This window comes from Panthera onca, chromosome D3 (assembly GCF_046562875.1).
Source record: "Panthera onca isolate mPanOnc1 chromosome D3, mPanOnc1 haplotype 2, whole genome shotgun sequence".
NCBI classification, from domain to species: domain Eukaryota; kingdom Metazoa; phylum Chordata; class Mammalia; order Carnivora; family Felidae; genus Panthera; species Panthera onca.
Genome location: NC_138350.1, coordinates 35385021 through 35404278, shown reverse-complemented (window position 1 = coordinate 35404278; position 19258 = coordinate 35385021). Strand labels below are relative to the sequence as shown.

The 19258-nt window shown below is 41.9% G+C and overlaps 1 protein-coding gene across 6 annotated transcripts in view; it reads left to right on the top strand.

Annotated features, from left to right (window-relative positions):
- The window catches only part of PTPRM (protein tyrosine phosphatase receptor type M), a 796527-nt gene that overhangs the window by 562316 nt on the left and 214953 nt on the right, over positions 1 to 19258 (top strand). The gene's annotated exons all lie outside the window — the stretch shown is intronic.

Below are 19258 nucleotides of genomic sequence, written 5' to 3'. Positions count from 1 at the left end.
AAATACAAACGTTAAAAAAAATTAAAAACAATTATAGACTGGAAGTAAGTCATGGATAGTAGGAGGTGGGAATGGAGAGGTCAGCAAAGCAAGGTCTTGAAAATCTTGTCTGTCATCTAAGGAGGCTGGTCTTGGTCCTGAGATCCACTGGTGGCCTTTAAGCAGGTGGTAACATGATGTAATTTTTGTCTTAGAAAGATCACTCTGATGTTAGGGTTGAGCACCATGAGGAAGGAAAAGAGCTCAAGTCAGGAAGACCACTTGGATGAGGAGGGGGCAGCTTTAGAATTATTAGGTGGTGCGTTGTAGTAGCCATTTGAAGGCAGAAGCCCAGAGAAAAGGAGCAATTATAGAAAGAGCCTCGTTACTGACTTAGACAACTTAGGGAAGATGTTCCCCACTCAGAAAATGTGGAGTATGGGAAGTAGACATAGGCAGGGCACGAAGTTTGGAGAGGTAGGCACGTCACTTTTTCAGTTCACTGTTCCTATTAAGGTTAGTGGAAATGTCCGCGGGACAGTTGGTTGTGCTGGTGTGGACTCGGAATAACAATTTCCATAGTCAGGTCAGCACCCTATGCCGGGCTGAAGCCCTGGATTTGGATGAGATCACTCAATGTCATTGTAGAGTGAGAAGGAAGTTACGGATGAAGGGTAAACCTTGGGTAACTCAATATCTAAGGGGTGAGTTCTTTATCTATCTATCTATCTATTTTTTAACAATTTTTTATTACATTTATTTATTTTTGAGAGCAGAGTGAGGCAGAACATGAGTGGGGGAGGGGCAGAGAGAGAAGGAGACACAAACTCCGAAGCAGGCTCCAGGCTCTGAGCAAGTGTTCAGCACAGAACCCGATGCGGGACTAGAACCCACGAACCATGAGATCGTGGCCTGAGCTGAAGTCGGACACTTAACCGACTGAGCCACCCAGGCGCCCCTCTATCTATCTATCTGTACACACACACACATATGCATCTTTTCCTGCTCTGTCCTTTGTCTTATGTTTAGTGTTCTGCATAGGCCTCAGGACAAACCATCACTCTGTCTCAGCTGCACATGTTACTAATGAGTCCCCATAGTTTGCCACTTCTTTCCCACTTGCTTTACATCCTCAATTTCTTTCTCTCTTTTTCCACCCGTCATTTAATTTCTCCTCTTATTTTTCTTCCCATTTTTTTGTCTGGTGATGAGAACTTTTAAGAGCTACTCTCTTAGGAACTTCAAAATATGCAACCTGGGATTATTAACTATGGTCGCCATGTTGGACATTATGTCCCATGACTTATTAGTTTTATAATGGAAGTCTCCTCATTTTTAATTCTTTCTTTTTTCTTTTCATTTCACTTCCCTGTAACTTCCTTCTCTTTATCCTTCTTCTTCTCTAGCTATTTATCTCTTTCTTTCTCTTGTCCATTTTCTCTTTTTTTATTTCTTCTTCTCTTACTTCTCCATCACCTCTTATGCATTTTTCTCCCAGATGTTTTGCATTGCCCCCCCACCTCAGTGTTCATTCAGAAGACTTATCTTTGCTACCAGTGGTTAATCCTGTTTTTTTTTTTTTAAATATTATTCACTATAAAATCAAAGGAATACTAAGCCTTTCCATACCTGGATATTCAAACTAAACATTCTGAAGGGATTTATTTTTAGTTGAGGGAATATGTTGCATTTCTGTGTCATCTGGCAAGCTCTCTATGAGGAATAGCCTGAAACTACTAATCCAGTTGCCCTTGTGACCTTAGCTAAATGTCATTTCATCCTCCAAGGGTCTATTTCTGCTGGATTAATTCATTATTCTACCTAGGTCTCTCAGGTAGTCATGGAGGTTATGTTATAAATTATGCATTTGAAGAGATTGCCTCCGGTAACATATGGTCTTGATACAACATTAGACTAAATACCAATAACTCATATCAAATTTACATGATTATTTACTAGGTAATGATCTTAAAAGGGTTGTTTTCATATCATGTGCCACTTTTGTATTTGTTTTTTCTGAAATACAGAATATGCTCTCTGTGGGGTAAATTTACCAATATAGCATTCCTATAAATATAAAACTTACAAGATTTAGACCTGAATAGTCATGTCATATTTAATAGGAATTCTTACAAATTCTAAGTGTTCAGGGTTTTTCTCCAAAAATTTAGTCTAAATTTTAAGTTGTATTTTTAAATAGTTAAAACAGGATATTTTATCTATCTATCTAGGGAGAGAGAGCACACATGTGAGCAGGGGAGGGATAGAGAGAGAGAATCCCAAGCAGGCTCTAGTCTATCAGCATGAGCCCAATGCGTGGCTTGATCTCATAAACTGCAACAAGATCATGGCTTGAGCCGAAATCAAACGTCAGACATTTAACCAACTGAGCCACCCAGGCGCCCCTAAAACAACGTGTTAACGATGGATAAGTTGCAGATGTATCATTGATAGGGAATAAGCCACCCTCTTTGGTTGTTAACGATGGATAAGTTGCAGATGTATCATTGATAGGGAATAAGCCACCCTCTTTGGTTAGAAGAACACTGAATTGTTTTTTTTGTTGTTGTTTTTTTGTTTTTTTTTTATTGCGGTCTGCCATATGACATTGTATCAGTTTCAGGTGTATAACATCATGATTCCACATTTGTATATACTGTGAACTGATCAGCACAATGAATTTAGTGAATGCCCCTCTCACATTGTTACAAAATTTCTTTTCTTGTGGTAAGGACTTTCAAGGTCTCCTCTCAGCAACTTTGAAATATATGCTACAGTATTATTAGCTAGGGCTGGACATTACTTCCCCCGACTTACTTATTCTATAGCTGGAAATGTGTACCTTTTGACCCCCTTCACCCACTCTGCTCACCTCCCACCACACCCAGAAGAACACCGAATTTAGATTTGCAATCCCTAGGTCTTTAAGTTTGTGATTCTGAGCTTCTCTGGGCCTTGGAGTCCTCATTTGTGAATTGAGAGCATAACACGGGATGATGTCTGTAGTTCCTCCCACTTCCAGTCAATTGGTCAGGTGTTCCATATGTAGTGGCCTATGGTGACACTGTACGTTTGCTATTCTGGAAATACAGTGGGTGGCTTATTGCCATATTTCATTATTTAAACATAGTCCATAGTTCTTCCAAAGACTGTCTTTGTTCAGTTGGCTCAAGTCTAGAAGTGTTACTTGGTGAAGAGCTTATCTCTGAGCCCCGTGTCCTGCTGTCACACAGCAGGCATTCAATTAAAAGGAAGGAGCAGGGAGGGGAATGAAAACGGGGAAGGAGAGAGAGGGAAGGAGAAGAACTGCCTCAGGTGCAGTTAAAGCCTAATGCTAATCGGAGTCAGAGTCCTTCCTGCATGGGCGAGTTAGTCCACGTTGCTTCTTCCCTCAGCGCTCGGCCACAGCCCGTGCAAATATGTGCCATTGGTCATAAAGACAGACTGGGCCCAGGAGAAAGGGTACTGAAACAAACTCATCAATATTTCTGGAAATACAATTGGAAGTTTGTCCTGCTGAGGAAAAGTCAGTAGTTAGCGTCTGTGTTTATCAGCACGCCAGGCCAGATGGGCCTGAGCCCCTGGGAGGTGGGGGACAGCAAATTTAATTAGGAGGCATTGCCAATTATTAGCTTAGCTCAGATCATATTGCTTTCTGAAGGGTAGGCCTTTTATAAAAAGTGGTTGCTGGGGCGCCGGGGTGGCTCAGTTGGTTAAGCCTCCAACTCTTGGTTTCAGCCCAGGTCATGATCTCACGGTTTCTGAGTTCGAACCCCGCCTCCAGCTCTGCGCTAACAGCACAGAGCCTGCTCGCAATTCTCTCTCTCTCTCTTTCTCTCTCTCTCCCTCTCTCTCTCTCTCTCTCAAAATAAATAAACAAACTTTAAAAAAAGTAGTTGCTGAAGGTAGGCCCCTAATACATAAAATCCATTCGATTCATGCTAACTCATGGAATTCTTTCACATGGAGGCAATAATGACTGAAAACTGAGATAACCATCAGTTTTATTTGGCTATAATGTTTTACAAACTTACCACAAATGAATGACTAATTGTTAACTTGTTTATGAATATTAATTTATTGGAACCTTACCTGGACTAATGTACTATGAAACCACCTTTGCCTTGAAAACCGTTAGCAAAACCTTTACGTTTATTTTTTATTTTATCCTATAAGCAAAGCAATTTCTTATTTTCTCTTTCGCAAAAATATGTGTGCTCTTCGGAGGGTGCAGTGTTTTGATGCAGCAAATGTTGATAAAGGGTAGAAGATGGATATGAAATTAAAGTTTCATACAGAGTCATATGACAATGCAGAGGTGACCCTTGAGCAACACTGGGGTTTGGGGCACTGACCGCCCCTCCCCTCTCCCCCTCCCACCCCCTGCTGTCAAAAACTCATATAACTTTGGGCTCCCTCAAAACTTAACTACTGCTAGCCTACTGTCAGTTGACAACATAGTCAATCAACACATATTTTTTATGTCATATGTTCTATATACTGTATTCTTACAATAAAGTAAGCTTGAGAAAAGAATGTTATTTGGTAAATCATGAGGAAGAGAGTATACATTTACACGACAGTACTGAAAAAAACAATCCATGTGGACCCACACAACTCAACCCTGTGTTGTTCAAAGGTCAATTGTATTTTCAAAATTAATATGAAATAAGTTGAGTAGGAGATACTTAGTATTTATCATTTTTCATCCATGTATAATTAAATATACTTCTATAAATGAAAATACCTGCATTTTCAACATTTTTCATAGGGAATAATTTATCTCAATAACATGTTTGACAGAATTTAGCATACAAACACCATCAATTTTTACCCTGCTTAATTATATTTACTATTGTTTCTAAAGTTGATACAGATCTTTTAGAAATTTGAGAACATTTATATTAATTACGGTAATATTCCTGTCTCAGCTATTGAGGTAAGTAGAAATTACAGAAGTTGTGGCTCTATGAAAATAATTAAGGAAATATGCACTCTCAGTCAAAGCAGCAAATGTTAGCTATTCAACTACAGCAACACCTGTTTTAGGTAAATGTAACTGTTTTAATCCTGAAGCACTCTACCTCTATCTCTTTCCAGAACATATTTTAACAAGTGTACATTTTGCAAATGCAGCACATGTCATTAAATATTTAGAGCCCATTCTATTATATTTAAACAATACTGATACTGAGAAAGAAATCTCAATAAAAAATAGGAAGTATTTCTGAAGACATCATGAAACAAAAAAGATAAGAGAGAAAATTTGATGAAAGCTCTGTTTTCAAAGGGATGCCTGCAGCATGAGGCTGGAGGCAAGTTGACATTATCTATAGCTCTTCTGCTATACTTGTTTACATATGAGATAGGAATTCTTTCCCTCTAAAGCTCAGTATGAGTCGTATGTGGAAAATGTCTTAAGTCTGGATGCTCTATTGTTTCAAAATCACACTTTCTGAAACTACATTGAGAAAGTTTCTTTGCGATTATGATTTAGAATATGTGTACTTGATATGCAGCTGTATAAATAACCAGATGCTGGGACTTTCTGCTCCAGCACCGGCTTTGGCACGCATGAGACAGGATATCTGGGTACACAAAGAAGGATGCGTATGTCATCCTAATCTGTCAATCAGCTAATGTCCTTCAGTTTTCTAGATGATAACTGGATGGGCTTGTGGTACAGAGGTAAGTTAAACAAACTGACCTTTCTCAAGGCCTCCTCTAACCTGGACTTCACGTGATTAGTCTCATAGCTCCTATATTAGACACTATTTCTGGACTCAACTGAATGGCTTGACTATGTTCTATTACCTTCCATTAAGGGTTCTTTGGGAGCTCTTTATACGGAAGATTGTATTTGAAACAGGAGGGTGGGGAATATAGGCACTAATTTTTTATTTTATTTTTATTTTATAGGAGAAAAGTGTCAGAATGGTAAGGGGCAGCCACTGGGCTTTCGAACCTTAACAGATCTGGTTTGAATCCCAGCTCCTACTTGGTTAGCAGTGTAAATGCGGATGAGTTACTTAACCGTCTCTGAACTTTTGCAATGGGAAATGTGGTGATGAGGCTACTGTGTACTTCACAGGGGAGCATGAAGATTAAATAACATAACTCATATGCATAGCTGGTGCTGGATAGATAATAGCATAGAGGCCCAGAAGTTTGGGAGATCGTTCAAGGTGACACAGGTAGTACAGGGCAGAGCCTGGCATAAATCAAATGTCTCTGGTTGTTAACCACCCTGCTCCACTGCTTACGGCCACAGCATTAAACTCAGAGATGCCTCCTGCTCTGTTCAAACTCAGGTACTGTCCGGATCCATTCGTTGGAAACGCAGTGTAGTCATCAGCTTACCACCGTTAACCATCACTCTAAGTCTGCAAAGATTTGAAATCTGCCAACATGCTTTGGAAAACAGCTAACTAAAAGCTTTTTCCACTTCCTCCTTTATAGAAGTGTTTTTTAAATCCTTTCAAGTGTGTGTATTTTGTGTCCTTTTTGGAACAGTAGGTTTCCTTCGGGTAACTCACAATAGTTGAGGGTGCCGTATCCTCGTCTGGTTTAGTGACTGAGAGAACTTTGTTAAGTTTTATAGTAAGCCGTGAAGGAAGGGAGTGTTTCACTCCAGGCCTTCCTCATCAGAGACCAACTCTAGAGTCTGGGAGCAGAGTGGAGTTACCAGCCATCCCTAGGCACAGCCACCTACCTATATCACACCTTGACCCTGTGGCTTCCAAGCTGTGTGACCGTGGGCAAGCCGCTTGGCTTTGTGTCCCTCGGTCTCCCCAGGTATACCAAGGGCAAAATAAGAGTACTTACTTCGTAGGAGTGTTAGGAGAAGAAAATGAGTTTTTACTGTCAAAGTGCTGGCCCCAATAAATATTACCTACGTTGACAATATACATAATCTGCTCAGTATATGAGTCGTAGCTGACCCTAGGTTCAATGTGCATTGCACGCATGCCTCAAAGTTTTTGTTTCTTTTTTTTTTTTTTTTTTTTTTAATATATGAAATTTACTGTCAAATTGGTTTCCATACAACACCCAGTGCTCATCCCAAAAGGTGCCCTCCTCAATACCCATCACCCACCCTGCCCTCCCTCCCACCCTGCCCTCCCTCCCACCCCCCATCAACCCTCAATTTGTTCTCAGTTTTTAACAGTCTCTTATGCTTTGGCTCTCTCCCACTCTAACCTCTTTTTTTTTTTTTTTTTTTTCCTTCCCCTCCCCCATGGGTTTCTGTTATGTTTCTCAGGATCCACATAAGAGTGAAACCATATGGTATCTGTCTTTCTCTGTATGGCTTATTTCACTTAGCATCACACTCTCTAGTTCCATCCATGTTGCTACAAAAGGCCATATTTCATTTTTTCTCATTGCCACGTAGTATTCCATTGTGTATATAAACCACAATTTCTTTATCCATTCATCAGTTGATGGACATTTAGGCTCTTTCCATAATTTGGCTATTGTTGAGAGTGCCGCTATAAACATTGGGGTATAGGTGCCCCTATGCATCAGTACTCCTGTATCCCTTGGATAAATTCCTAGCAGTGCTATTGCTGGGTCATAGGGTAGGTCTATTTTTAATTTTCTGAGGAACCTCCACACTGCTTTCCAGAGCGGCTGCACCAATTTGCATTCCCACCAACAGTGCAAGAGGGTTCCTGTTTCTCCACATCCTCTCCAGCATCTATAGTCTCCTGATTTCTTCATTTTGGCCACTCTGACTGGCGTGAGGTGATATCTGAGTGTGGTTTTGATTTGTATTTCCCTGATAAGGAGCGACGTTGAACATCTTTTCATGTGCCTGTTGGCCATCCGGATGTCTTCTTTAGAGAAGTGTCTATTCATGTTTTCTGCCCATTTCTTCACTGGGTTATTTGTTTTTTGGGTGTGGAGTTTGATGAGCTCTTTATAGATTTTGGATACTAGCCCTTTGTCCGATGTGTCATTTGCAAATATCTTTTCCCATTCCGTTGGTTGCTTTAGTTTTGTTGGTTGTTTCCTTTGCTGTGCAGAAGCTTTTTATCTTCATAAGGTCCCAGTAATTCACTTTTGCTTTTAATTCCCTTGCCTTTGGGGATGTGCCAAGTAAGAGATTGCTACGGCTGAGGTCAGAGAGGTCTTTTCCTGCTTTCTCCCCTAAGGTTTTGATGGTTTCCTGTCTCACATTCAGGTCCTTTATCCATTTTGAGTTTATTTTTGTGAATGGTGTGAGAAAGTGGTCTAGTTTCAACCTTCTGCATGTTGCTGTCCAGTTCTCCCAGCACCATTTGTTAAAGAGACTGTCTTTTTTCCATTGGATGTTCTTTCCTGCTTTGTCAAAGATGAGTTGGCCATACGTTTGTGGGTCTAGTTCTGGGGTTTCTATTCTATTCCATTGGTCTATGTGTCTGTTTTTATGCCAATACCATGCTGACTTGATGATGACAGCTTTGTAGTAGAGGCTAAAGTCTGGGATTGTGATGCCTCCTGCTTTGGTCTTCTTCTTCAAAATTACTTTGGCTATTCGGGGCCTTTTGTGGTTCCATATGAATTTTAGGATTGCTTGTTCTAGCTTCGAGAAGAATGCTGGTGCAATTTTGATTGGGATTGCATTGAATGTGTAGATAGCTTTGGGTAGTATTGACATTTTGACAATATTTATTCTTCCAATCCATGAGCAGGGAATGTCTTTCCATTTCTTTATATCTTCTTCAATTACCTGCATAAGCTTTCTATAGTTTTCAGCATACAGATCTTTTACATCTTTGGTTAGATTTATTCCTAGGTATTTTATGCTTCTTGGTGCAGTTGTGAATGGGATCAGTTTCTTCATTTGTCTTTCTGTTGCTTCATTGTTAGTGTATAAGAATGCAACTGATTTCTGCACATTGATTTTGTATCCTGCAACTTTGCTGAATTCATGTATCAGTTCTAGCAGACTTTTGGTGGAGTCTATCGGATTTTCCATGTATAATATCATGTCATCTGCAAAAAGCGAAAGCTTGACTTCATCTTTGCCAATTTTGATGCCTTTGATTTCCTTTTGTTGTCTGATTGCTGATGCTAGAACTTCCAGCACTATATTAAACAACAGCGGTGAGAGTGGGCATCCCTGTCGTGTTCCTGATCTCAGGGAAAAAGCTCTCAGTTTTTCCCCGTTGAGGATGATGTTAGCTGTGGGCTTTTCATAAATGGCCTTTATGATCTTTAAGTATGTTCCTTCTATCCCGACTTTCTCAAGGGTTTTTATTAAGAAAGGGTGCTGGAGGGGCGCCTGGGTGGCGCAGTCGGTTAAGCGTCCGACTTCAGCCAGGTCACGATCTCGCGGTCCGTGAGTTCGAGCCCCGCGTCAGGCTCTGGGCTGATGGCTCGGAGCCTGGAGCCTGTTTCCGATTCTGTGTCTCCCTCTCTCTCTGCCCCTCCCCCGTTCATGCTCTGTCTCTCTCTGTCCCAAAAATAAAAAAAAAAAAAAAAAAAAAAAAAAAACGTTGAAAAAAAAATTAAAAAAAAAAAAAAAAAAAGGGTGCTGGATTTTGTCAAAGGCCTTTTCTGTATCGATTGACAGGATCATATGGTTCTTCTCTTTTTTTTTGTTAATGTGATGTATCACGTTGATCGATTTGCGAATGTTGAACCAGCCCTGCATCCCAGGAATGAATCCCACTTGATCATGGTGAATAATTCTTTTTATATGCTGTTGAATTCGATTTGCTAGTATCTTATTAAGAATTTTTGCATCCATATTCATCAGGGATATTGGCCTGTAGTTCTCTTTTTTTACTGGGTCTCTGTCTGGTTTAGGAATCAAAGTAATACTGGCTTCATAGAATGAGTCTGGAAGTTTTCCTTCCCTTTCTATTTCTTGGAATAGCTTGAGAAGGATAGGTATTATCTCTGCTTTAAATGTCTGGTAGAACTCCCCTGGGAAGCCATCTGGTCCTGGACTCTTATTTGTTGGGAGATTTTTGATAACCGATTCAATTTCTTCGCTGGTTATGGGTCTGTTCAAGCTTTCTATTTCCTCCTGATTGAGTTTTGGAAGCGTGTGGGTGTTTAGAAATTTGTCCATTTCTTCCAGGTTGTCCAATTTGCTGGCATATAATTTTTCATAGTATCCCCTGATAATTGTTTGTATCTCTGAGGGATTGGTTGTAATCATTCCATTTTCATTCATGATTTTATCTATTTGGGTCATCTCCCTTTTCTTTTTGAGAAGCCTGGCTAGAGGTTTGTCAATTTTGTTTATTTTTTCAAAAAACCAACTCTTGGTTTCGTTGATCTGCTCTACAGTTTTTTTAGATTCTATATTGTTTATTTCTGCTCTGATCTTTATTATTTCTCTTCTTCTGCTGGGTTTAGGCTGCCTTTGCTGTTCTGCTTCTATTTCCTTTAGGTGTGCTGTTAGATTTTGTATTTGGGATTTTTCTTGTTTCTTGAGATAGGCCTGGATTGCAATGTATTTTCCTCTCAGGACTGCCTTCGCTGCATCCCAAAGCATTTGGATTGTTGTATTTTCATTTTCGTTTGTTTCCATGTATATTTTAATTTCTTCTCTAATTGCCTGGTTGACCCAGTCATTCTTTAGTAGGGTGTTCTTTAACCTCCATGCTTTTGGAGGTTTTCCAGACTTTTTCCTGTGGTTGATTTCAAGCTTCATAACATTGTGGTCTGAAAGTATGCATGGTATAATTTCAATTCTTGTAAATTTATGAAGGGCTGTTTTGTGACCCAGTATATGATCTATCTTGGAGAATGTTCCATGTGCACTCGAGAAGAAAGTATATTCTTTTGCTTTGGGATGCAGAGTTCTAAATATATCTGTCAAGTCCATCTGATCCAATGTATCATTCAGGGCCCTTGTTTCTTTATTGACTGTGTGTCTAGATGATCTATCCATTTCTGTAAGTGGGGTGTTAAAGTCCCCTGCAATGACCACATTCTTATCAATAAGGTTGCTTATGTTTATGAGTAATTGTTTTATATATCTGGGGGCTCGGGTATTTGGCGCATAGACATTTATAATAGTTAGCTCTTCCTGGTGGATAGACCCTGTGATTATTATATAATGCCCTTCTTCATCTCTTGTTACAGCCTTTAATTTAAAGTCTAGTTTGTCTGATATAAGTATGGCTACTCCAGCTTTCTTTTGGCTTCCAGGAGCATGATAAATAGTTCTCCATCCCCTCACTGTCAATCTAAAGGTGTCCTCAGATCTAAAATGAGTCTCTTGTAGACAGCAAATAGATGGGTCTTGTTTTTTTATCCATTCTGATACCCTATGTCTTTTAGTTGGCGCATTTAATCCATTTACATTCAGTGTTATTATAGAAAGATACGGGTTTAGAGTCATTGTGATGTCTGTATGTTTTATGCTTGTAGTGATGTCTCTGGTACTTTGTCTCACAGGATCCCCCTTAGGATCTCTTGTAGGGCTGGTTTCGTGGTGACAAATTCCTTCAGTTTTTGTTTGTTTGGGAAGACCTTTATCTCTCCTTCTATTCTAAATGACAGACTTGCTGGATAAAGGATTCTCGGCTGCATATTTTTTCTGTTTAGCACACTGTAGATATCGTGCCAAGCCTTTCTGGCCTGCCAAGTTTCAAAGGAGAGATCAGTCACGAGTCTTATAGGTCTCCCTTTATATGTGAGGGCACGTTTATCCCTTGCTGCTTTCAGAATTTTCTCTTTATCCTTGTATTTTGCCAGTTTCACTATGATATGTCGTGCAGAAGATCGATTCAAGTTACGTCTGAAGGGAGTTCTCTGTGCCTCTTGGATTTCAATGCCTTTTTCCTTCCCCAGTTCAGGGAAGTTCTCAGCTATAATTTGTTCAAGTACCCCTTCAGCACCTTTCCCTCTCTCTTCCTCCTCTGGGATACCAATTATGCGTATATTATTTTTTTTTAGTGTATCACTTAGTTCTCTAATTTTCCCCTCATACTCCTGGATTTTTTTATCTCTCTTTCTTTCAGCTTCCTCTTTCTCCATAACTTTATCTTCTAGTTCACCTATTCTCTCCTCTGCCTCTTCAAGCCGAGCCATCGTGGATTCCATTTTGTTTTGCATTTCGTTTAAAGCGTTTTTCAACTCCTCGTGACTGTTCCTTAGTCCCTCGATCTTTGTGGCAAGAGATTCTCTGCTGTCCTGTATACTGTTTTCAAGCCCAGCGATTAATTTTATGACTATTATTCTAAATTCACTTTCTGTTATATTATTTAAATCCTTTTTGATCAGTTCATTAGCTGTTGTTATTTCCTGGAGATTCTTCTGAGGGGAATTCTTCCGTTTGGTCATTTTGGAGAGTCCCTGGCGTGGTGAGGACCTGCAGGGCACTTCCCCTGTGCTGTGGTGTATAACTGGAGTTAGTGGGCGGGGCCGCAGTCTGACCCGATGTCTGCCCCCAGCCCACTGCTGGGGCCACAGTCAGACTGGTGTGTGCCTTCTCTTCCCCTCTCCTAGGGGCGGGATTCACTGTGGGGTGGTGTGTCCCGTCTGGGCTACTTGCACACTGCCAGGCTTGTGTTGCTGGGGATCTGGCGTATTAGCTGGGGTGGGTAGGCAATGTGCACGGGGGGTGGAGGGGCAGGCTTAGCTCGCTTCTCCTTAGGTGATCCACTCCAGGAGGAGCCCTGTGGCAGCGGGAGGGAGTCAGATCCGCTGCCGGAGGTTTGGCTCCGCAGAAGCACAGAGTTGGGTGTTTGCGCGGAGCGAGCAAGTTCCCTGGCAGGAACTGGTTCCCTTTGGGATTTTGGCTGGGGGATGGGTGGGGGAGATGGCGCTGGCGCCTTTGTTCCCCGCCAAGCTGAGCTCTGCCGTCCGGGGGCTCAGCAGCTCTCCCTCCCTTTGTCCTCCAGCCTTCCCGCTTTCCGAGCAGAGCTGTTAACTTATGACCTCCCAGACGCTAAGTCGCGCTTGCTGTCGGAACACAGTCCGTCCGGCCCCTCCGCTTTTGCCAGCCAGACTCGGGGGCTCTGCTTGGCCGGCGAGCCGCCCCTCCGCCCCGGCTCCCTCCCGCCAGTCCGTGGAGCGCGCACCGCCTCGCCGCCCTTCCTACCCTCTTCCGTGGGCCTCTCGTCTGCGCTTGACTCCAGAGACTCCCTTCTGCTAATCCTCTGGCGGTTTTCTGGGTTCTTTAGGCAGGTGTAGGTGGAATCTAAGTGATCGGCAGGACGCGTTGTGAGCCCCGCGTCCTCCTACGCCGCCATCTTCTCCAGATCCCTCAAAGTTTTTGTTTCCATACTCAAGAGACGAGGCAGGACAAAAGGCTGTCTCTCCTGTAGAGGGAGTCCACCTCTCCTTTGCCCATGGAGAACATGGGTCTTTAACTGTGAGGATAGCAAAGAACACAGCTACTACAAGGAAGGCAGCTCACGGTTCCTGTAGTTGGAGGCCAGGCCTTGGGGCCGGTGCTACAGCTGCGACCATGAGGGAAAACCACTCTTGGGCCAGACTCACCCAGCAGTGTGCTTTCTGCACAGGCCACTGCTCACTCAAGGGGAGGGATGAACTATGGCTTACAGGGAAGGAAGGAAGCCAGAGTCCTGGGGCATCGATACTACTGCTCTTGGGGAGTTCCCTCTAAGCCCCAAATTCTCCAGAGCGGTCATGGTCTTGGCAGTCAGCACAAATACTTTGTGTATCCAGACCTATGAGACCCAGATCCAATAAGGGGCCGAGCAGTCCCCCTCCGGGGTCAGAACAAAAGGGCAGCATTTCTCTCTTTGGTGTGCTCAGCAGTGTCACACATCTATTTGGAGTCCCTGCACCTGCCTTAGATCCTGCTCAGCCAACTACCTCAACTCCCACAGGTCAGGATCAACCTCTGGAACTATCTGGAGTGTGGACCCTCGTGCCTTGTTCCTCGGCACCAGCTCCCCACCTGCACACATTGAGCGGGGTTCTTACCAGCCATCTCAGGGTGCAGTTGTCCTGCTGATTTGTATTGTTAGTGCCTGTAACTTTCTAACACAGCTCATTTTTATCCTATACTCATTAGCATAGCTTCTTAAAACTTGTTCTTTTGGTCTGTCTTACCTCTAAAGCTTATGTCTAACAGTACCTAAGAGGGTGTTAAGAGGGAGGTGATATTTACCACCAAAATTGACCATTCTCCACAGGTGATCTCCCCAGATGATGTGCGTTGTATGCATTGATATTTCCAGCTCAGTCCCACCCAGGCTCTCCCTGTTTTGTAAGGAGTGTATGTCTCCATTTATGTGGACATGACTTCACTTTCCAGTTTGTAGAGTGGGAAATGCCCAGGGTGTGAAAGCTGAGGATGACTTTAAATCTGTCCTCTTGGTTAGTGAATCCAAGAATTCAAACTTGATATGATCATTTCTTCAGGGCGCCTGGGTAGCTCAGTCGGTTGAGCGTCCGACTCTTGATTTCAGTTCAGGTCATGATCCCAGGATCGTGGGATCAAGCCCCGCATTGGTCTCCCCACTGAGTGTGGAGCCTGCTTAAGATTCTAGATTCTCTCTCTCTCCCTCCCTCTGCCCCTCTTCCTCTCTCTCTTTCTCTCTCTCTCTCTCTCACAAATAAATAAATAAATAAGATCAATTCTTTCTGTTTTTGTTTTATATTGATGACTGAAACAGTAATGAAAAAGAGTATAGGAGAAATATGTATATATATGTAAATATATACATATATATATGTTTAAAATTTGCCGACGTCTAACCTGCTTCTTTAGGCAACATTTGTGATCCCTCTTCTTCTAACATAGATCTAAATTTCTTTTTAACAAGGAAAGGAGTTATATCTGAAATCTTTGACTTATGTTCATTTATAGAAAATTACATATAGTTAAATTTTAAAGAGGATAGAGAGGGACCACTATGCTAATGAGGAGAAGAATGCTTTCTCCCTCCCTCCCTCCCTCTCTCTATCCTTCTCTCTCTCTCTCTCTCACTCTCTCTCTCTTAGCAGATCTCAGCATTCCAGATGCAATACTCTGTTAAACAGTGTATTGAGGTGAATAAGAAAGGCATGGTTTTGCCCAATGCCCTTGCCTTTAAGGTGCCCAGGGCTTCACTAGATCCATTGGAAGTAGTTGTTGTTGTTGTTGTTGTTTTTTTCCATATATGCTGTTTCCCCATCGACACTGCTGTGGTAGAACTGAAGTGAAGCTATTTTTATGGCTTTTACTGCAACAAGCAAAACTTGACTTATTTATTAAATTCAACATACTTCTATTTGTTTGTGAAAACAACACAAAGCATAAGATTGGCAAAAATGTAGCCCTGGTTATCGTGTCTAAGAATGGCCCATTTTATCACTCAGGCATAAGAGCAGGCATGAACACAACTCCCGAACGTTAATTATGTTCCCCAGGCGACTTGAAGCAGCACCTGCCTGAACACCAGAATTCCAATTTGGACGCTGGGATTTGGTGCTCTCCTTACTCACCCCCTCATTACAGCACTCACATACACTCTTCTTGCATGCAGGCTCTTGAGTTACCTGGGTCTCCTCTCTCTTTTCTATTAGATTACAGCATATTAAAGGCTGTGATGTGATTTTTTTTTTCTAACCATTTCTGGCACTCTGCTCTCATGCCCTTCAGGGTGTTTTGCAGGTAGTAGGCATGTAGGTTATTTAGCAATTACAGACAAAAACTCTTCTTTAATGCAAGCCCTTCACTGCAACACTGGACTTTGAATTGCTTTGGCTTCTTATTTATTTGGGAGATGTATGTTTTATAATAGCATAAGATATTTTGCGGGGCACCTGAGTAGCTCAGGTGGTTAAGACCAGGCTCAGGTCATGGTCTCCCAGTTCATGGGATCAAGCCCTGCATCCTTGGGCTTCAATGCTAACAGCTGAGAGCCTGCCTGGGATCCTCTCTCTTTGCCCCTCCCTGTCTGTCTGTCTGTCTGTGTGTCTGTCTCTCTCTCTCAAAATAAATAAATAAAACATTCTTTTAAAAAGATATTTTTTAAGTTTTCTGGTGGACAGATTCCCTATTTTGAATAGTGTGATTTTTTAAAGTTTGTGTAACAATTACAGTAAAACCTTGGATTATGAGTCCCTTGTTCTGCGAGTGTTCTGCAAGGTGAGCAAATATTTCTAATAAATTTTAACTTGATAAATGAGTGATGTCTTGCAATACGAGTAGTACATGATGCGAAACGTCACATGATCACAACTGAGCCAATAGTTCTTGAAATTCGCTTTGATATAGGAACGCTTTGGATTACAAACGTGTTTCTAGAACGAATTACACTCGCAAACCAAGGTTTTACTGTATTTACATTGTTAATTTAATATATTGAAACAGTTTCAATGAATAGGAATAGATTTAAATTGAGATACAGCTCAATTAAAAGAAAAATGGGTTCATAACTATGATTTACTTAAATTATTATTTATGTTTAAACCACCTCTGAAATATTTCTTATAAACTATCCTTTGGATAGTTTTCACAACCAACATCAATTTAGATAAAAATCATCATATTCAAAAAATGAATAAACAGCCTCAGGATGAGTTTTTTTTTACATGTGAGCATAGGCCCTAAATCAATTAAAACATCCAGTTTGTCAGGTCTTCCTTTCAGTGGGTTTACGATGGAAATGTTCAGACTCCTGTCTTCAGTAGCTATGCCTGGGCTTTCTGAAATTCATTCGGGTTTTCTCATTTCCAGCCCTTTGGCCACTAATAGCTCTTTCCACCAAAGGAAATTGTTCCTTTGAGTGTGTGCTGATTGGAGTGTATGATAAACATTGGTTCACTGTCCTCATGTCAGAAAGAAAACATTAACAGAAACAAAATCAGGAAAAAGCCATTTACTGAACAGCTTAGTGTAAGGATATAGTTACTGGGAACTATCAAAATGGCCTGTATTTTTTTTTTCCCCGATTTGCCTAAAAGCCTGGGTCATGGATCCAGAGTCTGAGCTCAGTCATTGAAGAAATCAGCCACTCCTAAGAGAATAGGTCAGTTATCAGTGCCTAATTCTTGGGTACAGCCTTAACCTTTACTTAAAAGGAAGAGAGAGCAATCTCAGAAATATTTAAGATGTGTTTTTAAATGTTTATTTATTTTTGAGAGAGATAGAGAGAGGATCCAAAGTCGGCTCTGCGCTGACAGCAATGAGCCCAGTGTGGGGCTTGAACTCTCAAACCGTGAGATCATGACCTGAGCTGAAGTTAAACCCTTAATCGACTGAGCCACCCAGGCGACCCATAAATATATTAAGATTTTGAAAATGAAGTGCTGACATAGTATTAACTGAAATTCTTTGCTCAGTGACTATCATGTGGGAGTAGTATTACTCCCTTAGGGGACACTTGGAAATTCATGAGGGTGTCTTTGTTGAGAATTGCTTAATTGAACTTGCGTCTGTTGGTTGTATCTCTTTGCAGATAGAATACTTGAGATTTTTCTTTTATGATTTGTCAAGCTAGAGTTGACTCAGAATTCTGGTCTTAAAAGTGGCAGTAGGTACAGTTTAAGGGTCAAATCAGATCTGCCTGTGGGGCCTGTAAAGGTGACCCAGGTGAGGGGCGCCTGGATGGCTCACTGGATTGAGTGTATGACTTCAGCTCAGGTCATGATCTCAGGGTTCATGAGATTAAGCCCCGCGTCTGGCTCCATGCTGATAGTGCAGAGTCTGCATGGGATTCTCTCCCTCTCCTCTTGCTCTGCCCCTCCCCAACTCGTGCTTTCTCTTTCTCTCAAAATAGGTAAATAAACTTAAAAAAAAAAAAAAAAGACCCAGGTGAGTAAAGGTGAGGCCCCGGTGGAGAGCGTATCTCAAGAAGGCCTCTGCCATTCAGTTTCGGTCAGGTACACTATGCTGTCACATATCTTCCTGTCCCCTCCACTCAGGGAAGCAAGAAATCTCAATTGGTTTTATTAAATCTTCTAATGTTTTTTATTATTGGCCGTCAGTCAATTTTTAAATTTAAATTTTGGCCAAATAAAATGGGTCTCTAGTCACCAATCTGTGATTCCTAATTCTATTTTAAGATAAACCAAGCAAGGCACATTTACAGGACCACATTTTACAATTTTCTCTCACCTATGTTTCTGGCTATAGGTTTTGTCTTATACCAGACAAGGACAATAGACTCCTCACCCATGCCTCTTCTCTGCCCAGCTTCTCATTAATACCTGTGATGCCCTCATATAGCAAAACTGGCCTGCAAAGCATTTTGTAAATTGGTGGTTCATACTCAGAAACACACAACAACTTGAGCTTCACTTAGCTTGTGGGTGATGATGCCAGGTGGCTTGGATTAAGTGTGCCTCCAGTTTATAACTGGGGCATGTCCCCACTTTCTTCACTTAGAGATACTGTTGACTCCTGTCTCTCTTTCTAGTCCAGGTTTGAGATCTTTGGACTGTAGATGAACTTCCAGTAGTAATCTCTATTCTAGCGTTTTCACTGATAAGATGTCACCTTAATCATCTTTCTGCTCCTTTAAAACAATTCCCCCAGGGGTGTCTGGGTGGCTCAGTCGGTTGAGTGTCCGACTTCAGCTCAGGGCATGATCTCACAGTCCGTGGGTTCAAGCCCCGCATCGGGCTCTGTGCTGACAGCTCAGAGCCTGGAGCCTGCTTCGGATTCTGTGTCTCCCTTTCTCTCTGCCCTGTCCAGCTCATGCTCTGTCTCTGTCTCTCTCTCTCAAAAATAAATAAACATTAAAAAAAATTCCCCCAGTGTAGAAGAGGGGACTAGGCTACACTCAGCAATGCTCATCTTTGTGGATGGGCTCTTGGGAGGGAAGCCAGCCCACACCAGCAAGGTCTTCCTTCCTAAGGTGACTTCCTGATGGACTGTGCCCTGGGTGCTTGGGTTCTTCTGCTGCTTAGTCTAGCCTGGGTGACAAAGCCAGCAAAAATTGGAGATCACATGAGAACAGGGGCTCTGTGGCCCTATAACACTATGGCTATTGATTTCCTTATGCTGAGCTTGAGGAGTAATATTTACCAATCTGTAGTAATCTGAGAATAGAAAGAGTATATCTCTCTATATTTCCTTTCTCCCCACCCCAGCACGCGTGCGCGCGCGCACACACACACACACACACACACACACCTTTATAACCTGTCTTTAAGAAAGAGAATCCAAATTTAAACGGTTTCCAGTGCTCTGCAGCTTTGAGCTGCTTGCATGTCCAATCCACAGCATGGTGACCCCGCTTCGTCTTGACAGCAGGCTACAGTTATGAAAATGGTCTGCTGCTTTTATCTGCGGCAAATTCCAGAGCCCTCGGGGCACATCTAACAGACGTGCCCCACAGCCCTGCCACCCCATCCTCAGCCAGCAGCTAGC